At 42.4% G+C, this 17,597-nt stretch overlaps 1 long non-coding RNA gene across 1 annotated transcript; it reads right to left on the bottom strand.

The window, feature by feature from the left end:
• Positions 1-1,014: 1,014 nt before the first annotated feature.
• LOC111608080 lies at positions 1,015-17,217 on the bottom strand. Its single transcript, XR_002752525.1, has 3 exons — positions 17,091-17,217; positions 13,696-13,795; positions 1,015-1,142 (listed from the first exon to the last, which is right to left on the bottom strand). It is a non-coding gene; the product is annotated as an uncharacterized LOC111608080 (long non-coding RNA).
• Positions 17,218-17,597: the final 380 nt, after the last annotated feature.

Genomic DNA, 17,597 nt, shown 5'->3' with positions numbered 1-17,597 from the left:
ATATCCATCAAATTAACACATCAGTGGCTTTGATTGTAATCTCTGGGCCCTGGCTCTCTCGCTCTGCCACGCCAGACAAGCGGCCAAACGTGATTTATCAATGCAAAGCTAATGGCATCAATATGAATCTAACTAAAAATCAATATTTCATTACCAAATTGTTAGCGAGAATGAAGAAAAATGGCCGCGGCCGGAGCGCTCTCCGGGGTAGGAGCATCTGGAGTTCAATGTGACAAGATGAGCGATGCGTGACTCGGGGCTCGAGGAAGGACACGGCGAGGACAGGACTCAGTCTGGGCACACTTTGAACTCTATCTCTCTCCGTCTTCCTCTGCCTCCTCCTCGTTTTCAGCCAACTCTGACAAAGCCCCCCCATCTCTCTACACTTTATTATGTTTTTCGTCGTTCGCTTCCGCTACCCCCCCTCCTTTCATATCTTTATCACACCGTTTCCTCTATCAATCTCCGCCTCGCGTGTCAGCGACGGTGTCGGCGGAGGACCACACAGTGTTTCGCGTTCCTCCTCAATTAATGACCAACTCGAACATGGAGCCTCTCAATCTCTCCCACCCTCTCTCCGCTCGCTCGCGCCCGCGCCCGCGCGCGCGTGCCGACGCACACATACGCGCGCGGAGCCCATTTCAATTATTTTTTGCCTCCTTTGAAGACAAGTCAGCATTTTTTTTTATCTATTCCCCTTCAGTCTATCCCTACCTCACTCCCTCCCAGTGGATATATCTCCCAAGACTCCTCACACGTTCTCCTAACCAGCCCTGCATGGCTTCCCCTATAATGAGCGTGAGAGAGAAAGAGAACCAAAGAACTAAAAAGAGAGAGGTAGGTTGGGTTGATGGTTAAAAAGCCTAGATCCCGCCTCTCTCTCTCAGATGTGACCTTCATTTTATTTATATTCCAGTCTTAAGCAACGAGTATTTATTAGGAAGGGCCTGTGATTGTGGAGCTCTGTCAGGTAAGTAATGATGCACCTTTGTGCTTGTGCAGCATCCCTGGGCGCAATTAAAAACAAACACCCCTTTCTCTTCCGTTTCCCGTTGTATCGTCAGCCAATCAGCAGTGGCGGTCCTGGCATCAATGGTAAGCCGGGCAAACACTTCCTTCAGTTCGCCCAACAAAGTCCATTCCTGTAAAACAACAACAGAAACTTACTAAAAAAAATAAAATAAAACCGGAATCCGTTCAATACTGTTCTTGTGGTTCATCAGAAAAAAGTTAATATATGAGACAAAGGAAAAATAACTTTGTTAATTTGGGAATTAACTTCGACCACATTTTTTGAGAAGCTGAATTTATTCGCCAACGACTCCAAAGGAGTTTTACTGCTGCTTTTCTACTTCTGACGATCTTTCGGGGTCGACGGAAAAAACCTTTAAAAGCAGCATTATGTGCACAGATGAAGAAAATTGAAGAGTTGATATGAAACAAAGTTTGTAGCTATGTTTCCACTAAAAAAGAGTGACAAAACTATGTCAATTTTCCGCTAATGTCTGGGGAAAAAAACAATTCCACAAATTGCGGTGTTTCAGTTAAATAAGACAAATAAATAAATCATACGTGAATAAGTTTGTTTACGCGTAAAGTCATTAAAGAAGCATACCGCTCCACCATCCTGCTTCCACTTCCTGTCATTGTCTTCTTCGTGGTTTGCATCGATGGCAATGCAATGTCTGGTTGTTCATCGTGTGACGCGGAAAAAGTGTTTCCATTGCAGTTTTTGAGAAATAACTAAATTCTGAAAAGGTAAAAAAAAAAAAAAAGGCCTCATCTTAGCTGCAAAACTTTTTATTAAAAATATATATACAGTGAACCCTCGCTATAACACGGTTCACCTTTCACGGCCTCGCTGCATAGTGGATTTTTTTTGTGCAGTTTTCTTCCACAGTGCATTGTGTTCTGCGTCCTGATTGGCTAAACAGTCTCCGCGCTTCTTCTCTACCTGTGTGCCAATAACGTTACGGTATTTAAATATACGTAATATAGCAAATTTTGGTAAATGTTTTTGCCCAGAAGAAAAAAAGAGCGACAACCACTACCGATAATAACTATGTTATTCTCTTGAAAAAACACACCTGCACCACAGGCTTCATTAGAAAAATACGCGAGTCACAATTTGTCCTACTGTACTTCGTATTGATGATTAAAATGATTATTTTACTGTAGTTATTTGTAAGAAAGCGTTCTATATGTTTAAAAATGCTTGGGCCTGACAACAGTTTTTGTTCTTTGGTTTCAATGTAGAGTATTTAATTATGCTGTATAATAATTGTAAAATATTAAGGTAACTACTTCACGGATTTCGCCTATCATGGGTCCTTTTCGGAACCTAATCCCCGTGAAAAACGAGGGTTCACTATATATATATTTTTTTTTTTTTTTTTTTCGAAATTGCTGTGTTTCCATTGAACAAATTTATTTACCAAATGTCAAATTGTGCAAATATATGGTCAGTGGAAAAGTAGCTAGTAACACCTATTAGTCTGAAAAATGTTTAGATATCTCAAAGGCCTTAGAACAACCACAATGAGAGCCATTAATCACAAATCAAGAAAACTTTGGAATATGCTTTTAGGAGAATACTCTGTAAAGTGCCAAAGCAAAAAAAAAAAGACACTTTTGGAAAGTGTGTTTTCTGTTGCATTTGGTGTAAAACTAACACAGCATTTCAGAATAAAAATCATGGTGGTGGTAAATGCGATGGTCTGAGGCGGATTTGCTTCTTTAGTTCTTGGAAAACATTAAATAATTTAAGTAATCATGAATTTAGCTTCCTAGCTGAAAGTCCTGTGGGAGAATGTCTGACCATCGGTTTGTGATCTCAAGGTTTTGTAATGGTCTAGTCAAAGTCCAAACTTGAAGGCATTTCAGATGCTCAGACGTGACATAAAACAAGAGGCAGAAGCCCGAAAACATCTAAACTAACACAGTTCTGCAAAGAAGGCTGGGTCAAAATTCCTCCCCTCCGATGTAAAAGACTCATTGCCAGTTATTGTAAACTCTTGAAGGCAGTTACTGCAACCATGGGGGTAGCAACCAGTTATTAAGTTCAAGGGGACAATGGCTTCTATCTTCTAGGGCCAATTTAAGGAAAAACAACCTGGAGCTCTAAAAACCATGGAGATGACTGTGAACATCTGGAGAACAGACCCAGAGTGGTTGACTCACAGACTACGAGTCATTTCCAGTTCTTAAAAAACCACCTCAGGACCGGAGATGTTCCTCACACATAGACACTAATTGGAAGAAGAATGCCCAGCAGAAACTCAAGAGGCACTACCAGACTATCTGTCTGGTGTTCGTCCATCACTATGTGGTTTGACTCAACCACCAAACGGGACAAGAACAGAACACAACTAGGTCTGCACAGAGGATCCATCCAGAACTTTTACAGGCCTGGCGTCGGCAGCTAGCACATCTGCAGAGCCCACACATCCTGGACACAAACTGTTCAGACTTCTACCATCAGAGCTGCATTTGCAAAAACAAAAAAAACATTCACCACAGAGATGGTTTCTCCCCCCAGGCTGTCTCTGATGAATATAATGAACACGTTACAGCCAGAGTAATAGTAATACTGCACTATTAAAATCTGCTGTTTTAAAAACCAAGTAGAGCTTTTTTTTTTTCTTGTGAACATACCAGTAGTTACGTTTTGTCTGTACAATGTGTGAAACCAATGGCAAAATCCTTGGTGAATAAAAACCTGGCCAGTAAAACTGATTCTGATTTTAAATTCATACTTTTCAAACTGTACTTTGAAGGCTCAGTACAATGTGTTTTTTGGGCACATAGTGCCATTTTATAGCATAACCAAGTGACTCTCCTTCAGCTGTAAAAATACTGTATATACCAAATATAACTTAGTAATTTAATGACTTGAAATTGGTCCTCTGTGTCTTTAAAATCTCCTGCTCTTTGAAAGTCTGCCTTCAGCAAGTCATCACAACACAAATCTTCTACTAACCCTTTAACAATGCTTTTACCGGCGCTGCACTGAGAAGTAGCTCATAATGACGCAGAGTTCCACCAAGTTTTTGCTAATTGCTGCTGGCTAGTTTGAAGGAGCTGAGTGGGTGAGTCACAGGGCAGAGCTGCTCTGTGAGGCTTGGAAACTGCAGCTTCAAGTAGGAGCTTTGTCTTGAAGGTGGAGCTACTTTCATCCAGACATTTTGCATAGCTCAGTGGTTGCCACTGAAAGGATTTCTCAAAGACGCTTGAAAGAATCAAGGCAACACTCCAAGTAGGTTTTCTATGAGGGAATACCATTATAACATGTTGTACAGCTCAAAAAATTTACATTTTACATAATACTGTCCCTTTAAGTAATCTCATGTCAATATACATAACAGTTCAGCTCTGAGATGTTAAAATCATTTCAATTTTGAATTGGAGATGATCAGATATTGTCTAAAAAGTTGTAAAAAAACCAAAACCTTTAAGCTTCAGAGCCAAAAGGTACTCGAGGAGGCCTGCCATATTTTTTACAGAACCTACAGTGGCAGAACCATGGGGGCATCCATTCCTCTTCAAATGTGTTGCCCTGGGCGTTGAGCCAATATAGCCCAAATCAAAAACTGCCACTACCCAACGGTCCACTCAATGGCTCCTTTCCTCCCTCCCTCTGTGTTTAGACTGTCCTGGCCTGCTTTCTTCTTCTTGCAGTCTCCCCCTATCGCTTCCATCTCATTTATGTCTCCCCTGGGAAGAGGTGGTAATGTCCGAGAGGCCCATTTCTCTCCGGCTAGGAGTGGACAGGTCCACTCCTTCTGAATAAAAAAAAAAAAAACAGAGAGAGAGAGGAAGGGGAGGTGATTGTAAAACATGTGTCATTACAGTGTCAAAACACCAAGCAAGCACAATGACTCCATCCTCCATCTTTCGCCTGCGATGTTTCGGAGGGAATTCGTCCCCTAATTTATGGCTCATGAGATAAGGATCCCTGAACTGTGCCGGTGCGCTACAGGCCCTGGCAATGACGGATATCATACATGGGAGAGGCGGCTAATATGAATGCTAATACCGCCCCTGACATACAGTAAATCGACTGCAAGTGTGGAACATATGCAGCTTAGGATAAAGTGTTTCCATGTTTCCATTGGTGGGAGATTAACCTACGATAGATTTTTATTGACATTTTAGCACCAGGGAGCAAGAGTGCGTAAAGAAGGGCATGTGGGTTGGAGGAAGATAGCTTTTACACAAATACTGTGTAAATATTAATAACAATGTTATGATCCACTTCCAGTTCTGAAACACAGGCAAAGATTGCAGAGAAGGCCATCTATATGGGCTGCCATTCCCTTTAAAGAGAACCAGTGTCGCCAAGAAAACAACATTTAAACTGTTTAGAAACTCCACTCCTGCAGTGCTCCGATAGAGAATTGCATTGGCACACTTTGTCACATTACAAGCACAAATTTCAATGTGTTTTGCTGAGATTTTATGAGACAGGCCAACACAAAGTGCGGTATAACTGGGACGCGGAGAGGAAATATTTGGTTTTCAATATTTTTTGCAAATTAAAATCTGAAAAGTCTGCGATGGACTGGCGACCTGTCCAGGGTAATCCCACCTCTCGCCCGCTGAACGCTGGAGAAATGCACCAGCCCCTTTTGCCACCGTACAAGAGATGAGCATGTTAGAAAATGGATCATTCTAACACATAATTATGCTTTGATCCAATTTATTTTATTGTAGCTCTTTGTGCTGAAACTAAGTCTCTAAAAGGTTCGCTCTTCAATAATGCACTGGATTGTATTGCTATACCACATACAATTACAATAATATACTGTACATTGCAATTTGTGTGTGTGTGATGTGCCTGGCTATTTATAGCCTGTCTGGTGTGTACTCTTTAGGAACCTGTTGTTGATGTTTTTCTCTAAGATTCTCTGAGAACTTTACCTGGGGAAATTCATTGTGAATATAATGTAATGTTTTAGAACACAGCTGCAAAATTACAAAGCCATGCCAGTTCACCTAAACTAATTCAACGGAAGCAGTCAAGAGACAATTGGTAACTCTGAGGGAGCTGCCAAGATTTGTAGCTCACGTACGCAGGTTTTCTGACAGGACAACAAAGTTATTCACGCAACAAATCTGGAAAAAAAGGATGCCGTTGTTGAAAAAAGTTTGAAGTTGGCCACAAACCATGTGGAGGACACAGCAAAGGTGTGGAAGAAGACCAAAATATAACTTCTTAGCTTACATGCAAATGAAAACTAAACTTCCCTGTAAGCAAACCGCTCCAACACGGAAACTTGATAGTGGCAGAAACATTTGGTGGAGATACTTTTTCCCAACAACGACAGAAGCTGGTCACAGTCAATGGGAAGATGACTTGAGCTAAATTCAAACCATTTCTGAAAGACAACCTGTTGGAGGCAGCAAAAGGTTTGAGGCTGTGGTCCAGGTTCCCCTTCCGGTGTAAATCTACAGCCGGAAAGTCATCGGAATGGTTTAAATCAAACCATTCCATTGAAGTTCAGACCTAAATGCATCTGTTCTGATTTTCATGTTTTGGGTCCTTCTGTGATTGAGTACGACACCCATTTCAAAAGACCTGCAACCACGAATTAGGTTCACCTTCCAGTAAGATGACACTAAACCAACAGCAAGAAGTCAGCAACCGAAATCTAAACCACCCAACACAATTTAGGATCGGACATGAACATAGACCGAAGAAATAACTGAAGTTAAAGATAGATCTACACACTATTGACTGAAAGTTGAAATTCTGGTACAAATACCTCAGAAGTCTCAGCGGTAAAAAAAACAACAAAACTCAACGTTGTATATTGTAACATGATTAGAAGGTTTGGATATGAGAGTTAAGCAAGTGAAAACAAGAGGGGGGTTTTTTGCCTTAATTTGACTAACATAGCAGTAAATCTGGGCTCTGATTGAAAACATGAGGACTATTGGAAAATAAACTCCGGACTTTAATATTTACTTTATACGTCCTGCAATACAAATGAATAACAGTGTGGATGTTTAAAGTTTTATCAAATTACATCATGAAGAACAAAGTAAAGGAAACGTCTTACCAAAAAAACACTGATTGTTGAATTGTTCTTGACATGCTTATCTCTAGGTAAACCTCTCCCAAAAAGAGAAATAGGAACATGTCATGTAATTTAGAGAGTCAAAGCATTCAATGATATCAGCTGCACTTTCTCCAGCACATTGACAACCTGTCATACGGTGGGTTTTAAAGTGGCAGGCGCCGTTGTCACGCTGCATCCGAAAGGACCCATAAGACATGATTGCATCACTTTGGCTGTCATGTTGTTCTAGCACGTCATGCTGACATCCCACCCTGGTATGAGCCTTATACAACCACTAACCTAAAGGCCAACATGTACAGGTTAGCAACACCGACGGACCATAAAAGACAGGAACAGTTTTGAAAAGGAATTAGCCTTAATTGTTCTGAGAGCGGTTCAAAACCAGATAAATAATGCAAAAAAAACCAAAAAAAAACACCACCCTAGATCATACAGTTTATCCTCATAGTAAGTCTAGGCACTTTTTGAACACACCAGTATTAGCACTGCAACACAGCTAGCTTGGAACAGGACGCTAGAAAAGCAGAAATGTACGGTAAATCTTTTGTGTTCTATTATATATTTTGCATATTTATTTTTGCCTGTTGGAAATGATTAAACAGGCACTTATTGCAAAGACTGCATTTTGTGTGTAGCATTAGCATTAGAAATGGCTGTTAGAAAGCCGGTGGTAGTAGCTTGTGATGTCTTGGTCAATATGAGGAAAGCAGAATTCTGGGAAATTTCAAAGGTAGAAACTTTCAAGAGGAGTTAACAGGGATTTTTTTGTAGCTAAATTAGATTCAAGGGAATAACTCTTAAGAATTTTGAATTAATATGAATTACAACATTTAATTTTCAATTTAAATAAGGTCATTTTTAATTTGGACTGAATTGAAATTAAAGCCCGTAGGTTGACCCTTAATCGTTTTACATACAGCTTGGGCAAATATATTTTCAGCTTAATCCCGACTAAAACTCGATTTCATCAAAATGCTCTGGAACACGTCTATGCTATTCTAATAGACATAACATTATGTCTGTCATATTCTCCTACTGTGTCGCCTGGATCAATAACTACCTGACAACCAGACTACAGCTTGTAAGACTGAAGGGTTGTGTATGTAACCAAATGGTCAGCAGCACAGGAGCACCACAGGGAACTGTGCTCTCACCATTTCTTTTCACTCTGTACATCTCAGGCTTCCAGCACAGGTCAGTCTGCAGTCATGTCCAGAAATACAAAGATGACTCTGTGGTCAAGGGGCTGAGCACAGAGAACTGGTGAACCGCTTTGTGGCGTGTTGAGGCGACAATCGTACCTTGAAAGCGAACAAGACAAAGGAGATGGGTGTACATTTCAAGAGAAACAGGGTTTGGTCAAACAATATTAACATCATGGGAGAAGAAGTGGATGTAGTGGAGGATAAATATCTTGGTGTGCACCTGAACAACAGACTGGACTTGAGATGTGACAGCGAAGCCATAAATGCCCTTACTTCTTAATTAATCCTAGATTTCCCAGTGTTCGCAGGAAGAGGCTGCATATCTTCTGTAAGTCTGTTGTGGAGAGTGTTCTCCTCTGCAGCTATGAAGATAGAAAGCAGTTTGACGGCAGCTTGAATTATAATCATCCCACAAAAAACAAAGATTTCGATTCAGCTTTTCATAGAGATATTAACTTCGATGGCATTGTTTCTTACAAACACTTGTCACAGTATTTGGGATGAAAATCCCATTAGCGGAAATTAGATGGAATTGAAAACACATTCATCTTTATCTAGAGGTATTTCCACTGATGTTATCAGCACTCCGGACCCCAAATTCCCTGACATCAGCATCCGTGTTACCCCCATTAGAATTTCTTCCATTTACCTGAAGTGTCTAACCAATCAGCAGCTCTGTGGTCTGTGGTGGAGGGGGGTAAAAAAAAAAAAAGAAAAAGAAAAGGCCTCTGGGGTTTATCTGTGGAACATTCGAGGGATCTTCATGGAGGCAGGCTCAGTTTGATGGGCGAGACGCACTTTAGTGCATGGTGAAGGCAGTATGACTAATGTGTGGAATGGGACATTTACATAGGAGAGGCAGGCTGCGCTCGCAGCCTCCCAGAGGTATGTACGGCTGGCCCGGCGCTGGATCTGCTGCCTGTCCTCAGGGCTTCCTCTGCCACTTCATTTCCATGCTCCATTTTAGATCAAGGCTTCTCTAATATTTCCACATTATCCAAGGAGGCAATCTAAGATTGGAATTTGATCCACTTTGAAGCGTCGTATCGTCACACACACACACACACACACACCCCCAAACCCTCTTTTTAGCTTTTTAAGTTCTTTTGCGCCTGTTCGCGTTTACCTGAACATCCCTGCGTTCCTCTAGATTTACATGTCAATACTGAAAGAAACACGTATTGTTCTGTTTTTTTTTATCTCTTACACATAAGAATTGATTTTGCACTTTAGTAACTCACACATGTGCCGACATTAGTGTTAGTGTTTATTTATTTTTTTACCAGTGATAAATTTAACCAAAAAAAAAAAAGAAAAGTGATTTAAGTAAGCAGCAGGTGGGAATCGCATTGCTTCAGGAATTGAAAATCTAGACAGAACAACAGTGGGTATTTATACAAGTCTTGTGACGACTATAACTCATTCCGCGGGAAGTAATTATTTCTGACAAACCTTCTCAGCTTGAGCATTATTAGAGCGCATTACTTAGCACTCCCCTTTGTAATTGTACACGGCAAAAGCAGCAGGTCGGAGGGTAAATTAGTGGAAGGGAGAGGCGGCGGTGAGAGGAAAGTAAATCTCATACCGGAGGTTGGAAAATAAGACGGGTGGGGCAGGGGGAGGAAGACAACAAGAGGAAGGAGCACTGGGGGAGCAGTGGATGTGAATATTATAGACAACAACATGCATAAAACTGGATGCTGCGCAGGCCGTCTCCCTTTGGACCTGTATTATATTGCTGTTGTTTTAATTAGGCGCTTGTGCGTGTGAAGGGCCGGTGTGCATCTATGTGTTGTATATGACCACGTGTGCGTTTCTGTCAGGTTTCTGTAAGCAGAGATGAATGAGGGCTGAGAGGTAATGAGCTCCGGTCGGCGCTCAGCCGGGCCCTAAAGCAGGGGCCGTCCGGGGGCGACCCGTTTCAGCTCCGCTCTCTGCTCCTTCGTCCTGCGCGAGTTTAGAAAGGATGGAGGTGCCGACTTCAAAGTATTTTACTATGCTTTTACGTGTCAAGCCAACAGAAAGTAGAGACGAATTGTGCAAAGGGAAGAAAGACGAGAATACATTCTTTCTAGATTTTTGTTCATAACATTTTTTAAAGTGTGGCATGCATATGTATTTTAGACCTCAGTTAGATGTGGGACCAAAATTGTAATTTTTTTTTTTTACATTTTCAGCTGGTGTGCCTCATTTCACACTGCATTGTGTCCAATCAGCCAAAAACCTGTTCATCTCCTTGCCTGAGGTGGCGCTGTACCAAGAACCACTGAAGGAAATGACATGAAAACCTCAGAAGAAGACATAAGCACGACTTCCTTCTTCAAAAAATGTAAACCAAAAAAAAAAGGAGTAGTGTCAGATTTGAGCAGTTGTAGGATTTCTCCCGTAAGCGTTAGACTCTATCGTGTTTGTTTTGGTTGTATTTACCCAGAATGCCCTATGCTATAGTTTGCTTCCTGCTTTTGGAGCGGTCTCTGGTCTGCTTGGCATCCACATATGCATTCAAACTGCACCAGAGTTCAAATTAATCAAACCTGGACCTAGGATTTTCGGCAGACCAGAGTTCTCCTTTTTGGTCACATCTCCCCAAACAAATTGAACTTTCTAGACAAAAAAAAAAAATAAATCTAGATTTAACTTAAAGCAAACGAAGCAGGGTTGGTATGAATGCATCCTGAGTCAACGCTTAGTAGAAAAAACTTTTACTGATGCCTTTTGGTGTATGTTTCTAGCAGATTCTAAACGCTGAAATCTTGCCCCGTTTTCCTTGTAACATGGCTGAAAATCTGATTCTCAATTGGATTTAGTCTGTCTGAAGCCGGAGAATCAACTCAAATTACAGAAAGGCCCAAAATCCTAAACATGGACTACATCACAGGCCAAAAACTCCAAATGTTTATTGGTAAAAAGTAAAAATTAAAGAAGCTGAACTTGAAGATCAAGGTTAATATATATATTTTTCCTCTCACTGTCTGAAGTTAAATCATTCCAAATTTCTCTTGCTTTTAGATCAAATATAAAAATTACTTCTATTTGCTAAGTGCCAAAATAATGAAATTTATTTATGAATGTCTTCAAAATGAGTCTTTGGTAACTTCTGATAGGTTAACGGACACATGTGAGTTAATTAGAGGCACACCTGTGGACGTGTTTTAAGGCCACACCTGTTACTTTCTTGTTGGACACAACAGGAAGTCAAAAGAAATCAGCCAGCCAACTGGAGCGTGGCGGTGGCAGCACCATGCTGTGGGATCTGATTTGCTGCGGGAGGAACGGGTGCACTTCAGAAAATAAATGAAATCACAAGGAAAGAACATGATGCCGAAATATTGATCACAGATTTAACGAGAAATATTTTTCTGCCACATTCACATTTTATCACAGAAGATGCGACTGTCATTTTAAAATGGAAACATTTGGACAGGTTGAAGGGAAGTTGATGCTTTTCTAACACTGTGTTGCAGAAAAGGGCTTTCTGAAATAATTTCTCCTAGCTTTTATACTTCAGAAGTGCCTGTATGGTTAATAACCTTGATATTTTCCCCGAGGCTTGGAGAAAATGTAAAGAACATCGTAGCATCTTTGCAGACAAAGTCAAAGCAGTTTAGAGACACTTGGTTTGACTGTAGAGCAGAGACAATATCCACTTCTGTTTGCATTTGTGAGAGTGAATCCCTTCTTAACTGGTATTTCATAAAGTCGCATGTTATACAGATCCACATTTCCTAACAGCACTACACGGGGAAAAATGGCAGGAGCTATATTGTATTCTTTTACTTTAACAAACAAGCATTTACAGCCATCCGCTGAAGACAGAGGGCTAAACCTCACCCTCCCCCACCCCCCAAAAAAACGGCGAAGCAACTTTTCAGATAATAAAAATACAAAATGGGCAAAAATAGCATGTTTTGGCAGGTTTATTGTTTCATCAACTAATGTACAGAGATGCTGAATAACATTTGGCAAAATGCTAACCCTTGTAAATCCATGAATTCAATTTGTGGCAAATGCGGTGCTGAGTTTCTTGAATCGACATAAAGGCTTTTTGGAAGCAACTAATGTAGAAATTCATGAGCGTGTTAGCACTTCATGGCTTTCTGTAAAAAAACAGAAAACTGAAGAAGAAAGAAAGAAAGCAGCTATAACTATAGTGTGGCCGGGCAGACTGGAACGGTCAGACTTCAGGCTTCATCAGCAATCGTTTTGTGTTGCTTTAGATCATTTTGTTATCAACTCTTTCTGGTCAATGTAGTCCAATTAGATTGAGTAGCGAGTACGCACGGTCACCAATGAGATGGACTAAGTCCAGAAAAGAGCAATAAAAAGGGATTTGCAGGAAGTAAAGTTCTGAGGACAAATATTCCCATTATCACAGTTTACTTCAGTTTCGCTCTCCGCGACAGAATCGCGGTTCAGGGGTCACTGGAGATAAACGTTGGCTTAAAAAAATGAAAGGCCGAGAATCCTTGGCGCTCAACACGGTTCTCGATTTAGGTCATAATTTGCCAAACTGTTTGCCAAAGCCAGGAACTCAGCTACAGTCGTGAGCTTCTTGTGACCTAACACACACAAATCAGAAAGGTTTTCTTTTCTTTTCTGAATCTTTTTTAGTGAAATCCATATTTTATAACACATCTGTGATTTCAGTCGGTGATTCATTATGTTATATCACTTTCGTTAAGTGATATAAAAAACACGCCGCCGGTTAGTATCTTTAACGTGTTCCACTCAACTCATGACAAAACATGAATGGATTTTGCCGTTGCAGACAAAAGATGGATGACGCATATCGTTTACGGCTTTAAATGATCTCCAGAAGTTCTTAGCTGCTTGTCATAATTATGCCTTTTATTTCGACTGAGACAAGCTGCCAAAACCAGACCGATACCCTATAATAGACGGTTCCAGCGGACAAAAGGGGTGGGAGCGCTCGAGCGCCGTCTAGTCGTGCAATGAGCGACTTCCGACTTAATGCCGTCCAGATGGAGGAGGTGAAGATTGACATCCACAGGAACCCACACACTCGGCTGACACTGCAAAGCACAGTGAAGTCATCCGAGGTTCCTGGGGGACCACCATCTGCAACTCCATTAAACCGGATGCAAACATCTCCGATGTAATTAACGAGGCCAAACACAGGATGTACGTCCCACGTCTACTTTGGCCAAAACGTCAACATGTCACAGCCGAGCGCGCTCTAACTGCATCAACTGCACTGTCTCTGCTTTTTCTCAGCTGTGCAGGATGTGATTTAAATAGCTGCCCCGGTCTCCATCCGAGACCTGTGAGGAGATCAAAGCAAAAGAGAAAGAGAGAGAGGGAGAGAGAGAGAGGGGAAAAAAAAGGAAAACAAAAAAAGATGGCTGCCGTTCCTCTCCGGCCAGACGAGCATCTATCTGACATCTCACCTGCAGGAAGACAGTTCCGGTTCGTCAGCGCGGCTCCCACCTGCCACGACGCCGCCGTCCCCTCGACGTCAATCGCCATCCTCGGCCTGCCCTGCTCAGCCTGCGGACCCCCACACACACACAGCCCTGTCACACTTACTCTCATGAGTACACTCGCGTATACTGAATGACCCGGCTGACTCACACGAGTAAGTCAAGCTTTATTTCATATGCACTTTATCATCTTTTTCAGGCAACAGCGGCCCTGCTACACACTTGCCTTGAAACATTTCAGGGAGTTGCTTTAGCGCCGTTATTCTCCTGTAAAGGAGGAGGCACAGCACCATACTGTATATGTTAGCTTAGCTAAAGGAAAAACAAAACACTACCTGCCTCCAAGTTAAGGTAACAAAGAATGTCTGTCACTGAACTAAGCAGCTTTGCCGAGACAGAGGTACCAATTATAATTTTTCCATTCTTAAAGGGGCAGTATTACATAGGAAGCCTATGTTTCCCTGCCACACTGTATCAATTTATAGCTGTTACCGTCAGTTTTTATAGAAATTCTGTATATATCAGATATGACTTTAAGGAAATTTTGTAATTTTAGCACCTTGAAATTGGGCCTCTGTCTCTAAGAAAAACTTGCTCTTTCTGAAACTCCACCTTCAGGAAGTCACCAAAACATGGCTCATATTAACCCTCCAACAAGCGATGCATTGAGGAGTAGCTTGTATGACGAGCTCAGCAGATGCGTAGCACCACTAGGTGTTTGCTAATTGCTGCAAACACCTAGTGTTTGCAGCAATTAGCTGGTTTCAGACTAGCACTGGCGGGAGAAGGTGGGAGTTCAGAAGCTTGGAAACTGCAGGAGGAGCTTGGTCCTCGAAGGCGGCACCAGGTCCATTCAGGCATTTTGCACAGCTGGATGGCTGCCAGGTGAGTTTAAAGGATTTCTCAAACATGCATGGAAGATTTAAGGTGATCTTTTTGATGAGCGAATGACATTATAACATGATGTGGAGCTCAAAAAAGTTGATTTTACACAATGCTGCCCCTTTAAAACACTATTTTCAAAACATCTCTAAGTCACTTTGACCTGTGAATCCATCAGGTATTAAGACCCTCCAGAGATGAAGGTATGATTTGGTGTGGAGTCGACGCATAAAACACAACTTAGCGAAAAACCAGTTCAATTCTGATCTCTAGACTTTATTACCAGCAGACTGTCACAAAAACACAAGTTATCCTTATTTAGTTATATGAATCTTTGAAAAATGCTAAAGTTAAGACAGAAGTGAAGACTTTACATAGTATTTTAACACTAACCAAGAGCGTCTCCTGTTTGCCTGTTTGTTGAAAAGTTGGCATTACAGTAGATGATCACTTTAAGGAATATGCTTCTCTTCGGGTATGTGTCAGATATTTGATGAATTTGTTCTTTCGGTTATATACGTAAATGTATTCCATGCTTTTCAGTATGTTTTCTGGGTCTTTCCATTTCTTCCGCTTCGCCATTAAGCGCCTTTCTTTGCAAACACAGTGTACCACACACAGTCCTCATCAGGTACAAGGACTGGACATATAAAAAAAGTTTAAAGAGTCTACAAAACTCTGGCTGCGGCCGAGACGAAACGGAAAAACAGAATGCCGTTCTTCACTTTTTTTTCCCCAAACAAAAGGGTCATGAGAAAAGCTAGCCACATCCTCTTGTTCGCCTGCTTTCCCAGGATGGATATCTTTCTTTTCATGTCAGACGTCTTCCCTCGTCATGTCTCCTTCTTTCGGGGTCACGGGCGTAATTCTCAGCATTACAGTGTTGCACAACAAGTGGGAGATTGCAACAACCTAAAAAAATGTTTGTTTTTTTTACACAAAGGAGAATTGGGAGCGCTCTTTCTCAGGGCAGTAAATGCAGCACTTGGAATAATGAATTCTGGCAAAGAAAGACTAACACATGGAGTCATTTGACTACTGTAATCTCCTTTTGTGCTCTAAAATACACGCATTCTCATCGCTTCAGTCAAAACATAAAGTTCCTGACAATTAACGTGTTGGCGCACTTGTCTCAATCCTCTGAAGAGTGAAGGAAATTAGCATCAGCATGTGCAAATTTATTTAAAGATGAGTGACACTTTCTCTAAGGGAGTAATAAAGGTTTCAACGTTGTGCTGATGACAATTTTTTTCTCCCCCCCTCACCATCCCCTAACTTGAGCGTTTGCAGAATAACGTACCAATTTAATGTGAAGGAAGTACCCTTTAGTGTGTCACTGTAAATGAGTCGAGAGGCTGCTGACAGCGACCTCTTGCCAACGGAGCACTGACACCGCGAGCGGCTCGGAGAGGGTGACGCTGCTGCGTCGCTCGGCAGAGAGGCGACGAGCAGAGCGGGTGAAGCCTCCTTGACCCCCGAGTAACGCAGTGGGTGTGACCGAGCGTGTGCGGGGTGCGGAGGGGGGCAGGGGATGAAGGCGCTAAGTGCTCCGCTTGTCCATCCCTGGCAGGTGAACTGGCAGGGGCTTCACCTTGGGGTTGGAGGGGTTGGCACTGAACACTGGCACTGGACGGGGCTTCTAATGTCTACGACCAGAGTGTGTTTACTTGATCGTACAAGTGCATATACATAAGAACACATGCTCATATGTTCTTTTGTTCGTGTGTATGGCCCTCGAAATGATGAACGCCTTGGTAGTACCATTTGGCAGATGGGTACCCACCGGCCCTTTCTTCGAGCGGGACTAACAAGCTGACGAGTGTTTGGGAGGAGGCTCGACAGGCTCAGTGCCTCCGCCTCTAAGCGGACCCCTTAACCCTGCTGACGTCTGTGAGGGGCCCTTACGAGCCTCTGAAATGGCCTTTTCTAGTCGTCAGGGTCTCGCGGTCTCGGCCCTAGAGGACCCTGCCTCTCCACCTGGCACGAGGGTGACGAAGAGGGCAGGAGGAGTCAGTGGATGCGTGAGCTGCGCCTGGACAGGACGGAGCGAGCTAACACGCCAAATCTACATCGCTACATTCCCGAGCTGACAATGGTGAGAGCTGTTCTCGGGGAGCCACTTTGACCTGTTTTTCTTTTTTCTTTTTTTTTTGCCTCACAAAGAGACGATAATCTCTGCCTGCTGCAACACGTTTGTTCAATGCTGAAGTGTGCAACACCTTCTGCATCACATTACAAGTGAATCCCGTCATTGTGGAGCTACAGATGAGCAATTTCTCTTTGCTTTGATTTAATCTTTCTCAGCGTTGGCATGTGTGTGTGTGTGTGTGTGTGTGTGCGCTTGTCTGCTCAAAGTCTTGCACTTTTTTGATTCCACCTCACCATAAACACATGTATGACAAGTTTATAATTGCGGCTCCGAATCGGCGTGTTGGAGTGTGCCACATGGAGGCAGAGGAGGCCGTAATTGGCATTCCTACCTCTGCGTGCCAGCCGGTTCTCTCTCCTCCCCGTCAGAGTGAGAGTTGACAAAGAGAGCGCCAAGCGTTTCCAATCCCGCATCCCTCACTTCTTCTTCTTCTCCTCGTTTTTTTTTCTTCTTCTCCTCTCTTCGCGGCCTGTGACGAGAAGAAGGCGAGATATGTGTGTGAGCGTGCGTGTTTTGGATTAGTGTCTTGCTTCACAATAAATCTTTGTTAAACAAATGCAAAGCAGATGGCACCGTGGTGTCTCCACCGTGAGGAGAGAAAGAAAAAGAGAAGGAGAGAGAGAGAAATGGAGAAATAAAGATGGAGAGAGAGAGGGGGGGAAAAAAAAACACACGCCTACTGCTTATTCTTATCCTCCGCAGACACACTGATCACACACATTACACAGACGGTGACTGTGTTGAGCTGCAAAACACTTAATCCCGGAGTGGAAGCTAGAGGTGGCGTCTGAATGCTGACGGACACCCAAACACATTCTGTTCATGGGAGAGGAGAACA

Source organism: Xiphophorus maculatus, chromosome 3, assembly GCF_002775205.1.
Source record: "Xiphophorus maculatus strain JP 163 A chromosome 3, X_maculatus-5.0-male, whole genome shotgun sequence".
Taxonomy (NCBI): domain Eukaryota; kingdom Metazoa; phylum Chordata; class Actinopteri; order Cyprinodontiformes; family Poeciliidae; genus Xiphophorus; species Xiphophorus maculatus.
Note: the sequence above shows the minus strand (reverse complement) of the source record. Positions and strands in the feature narration are given on the sequence as shown.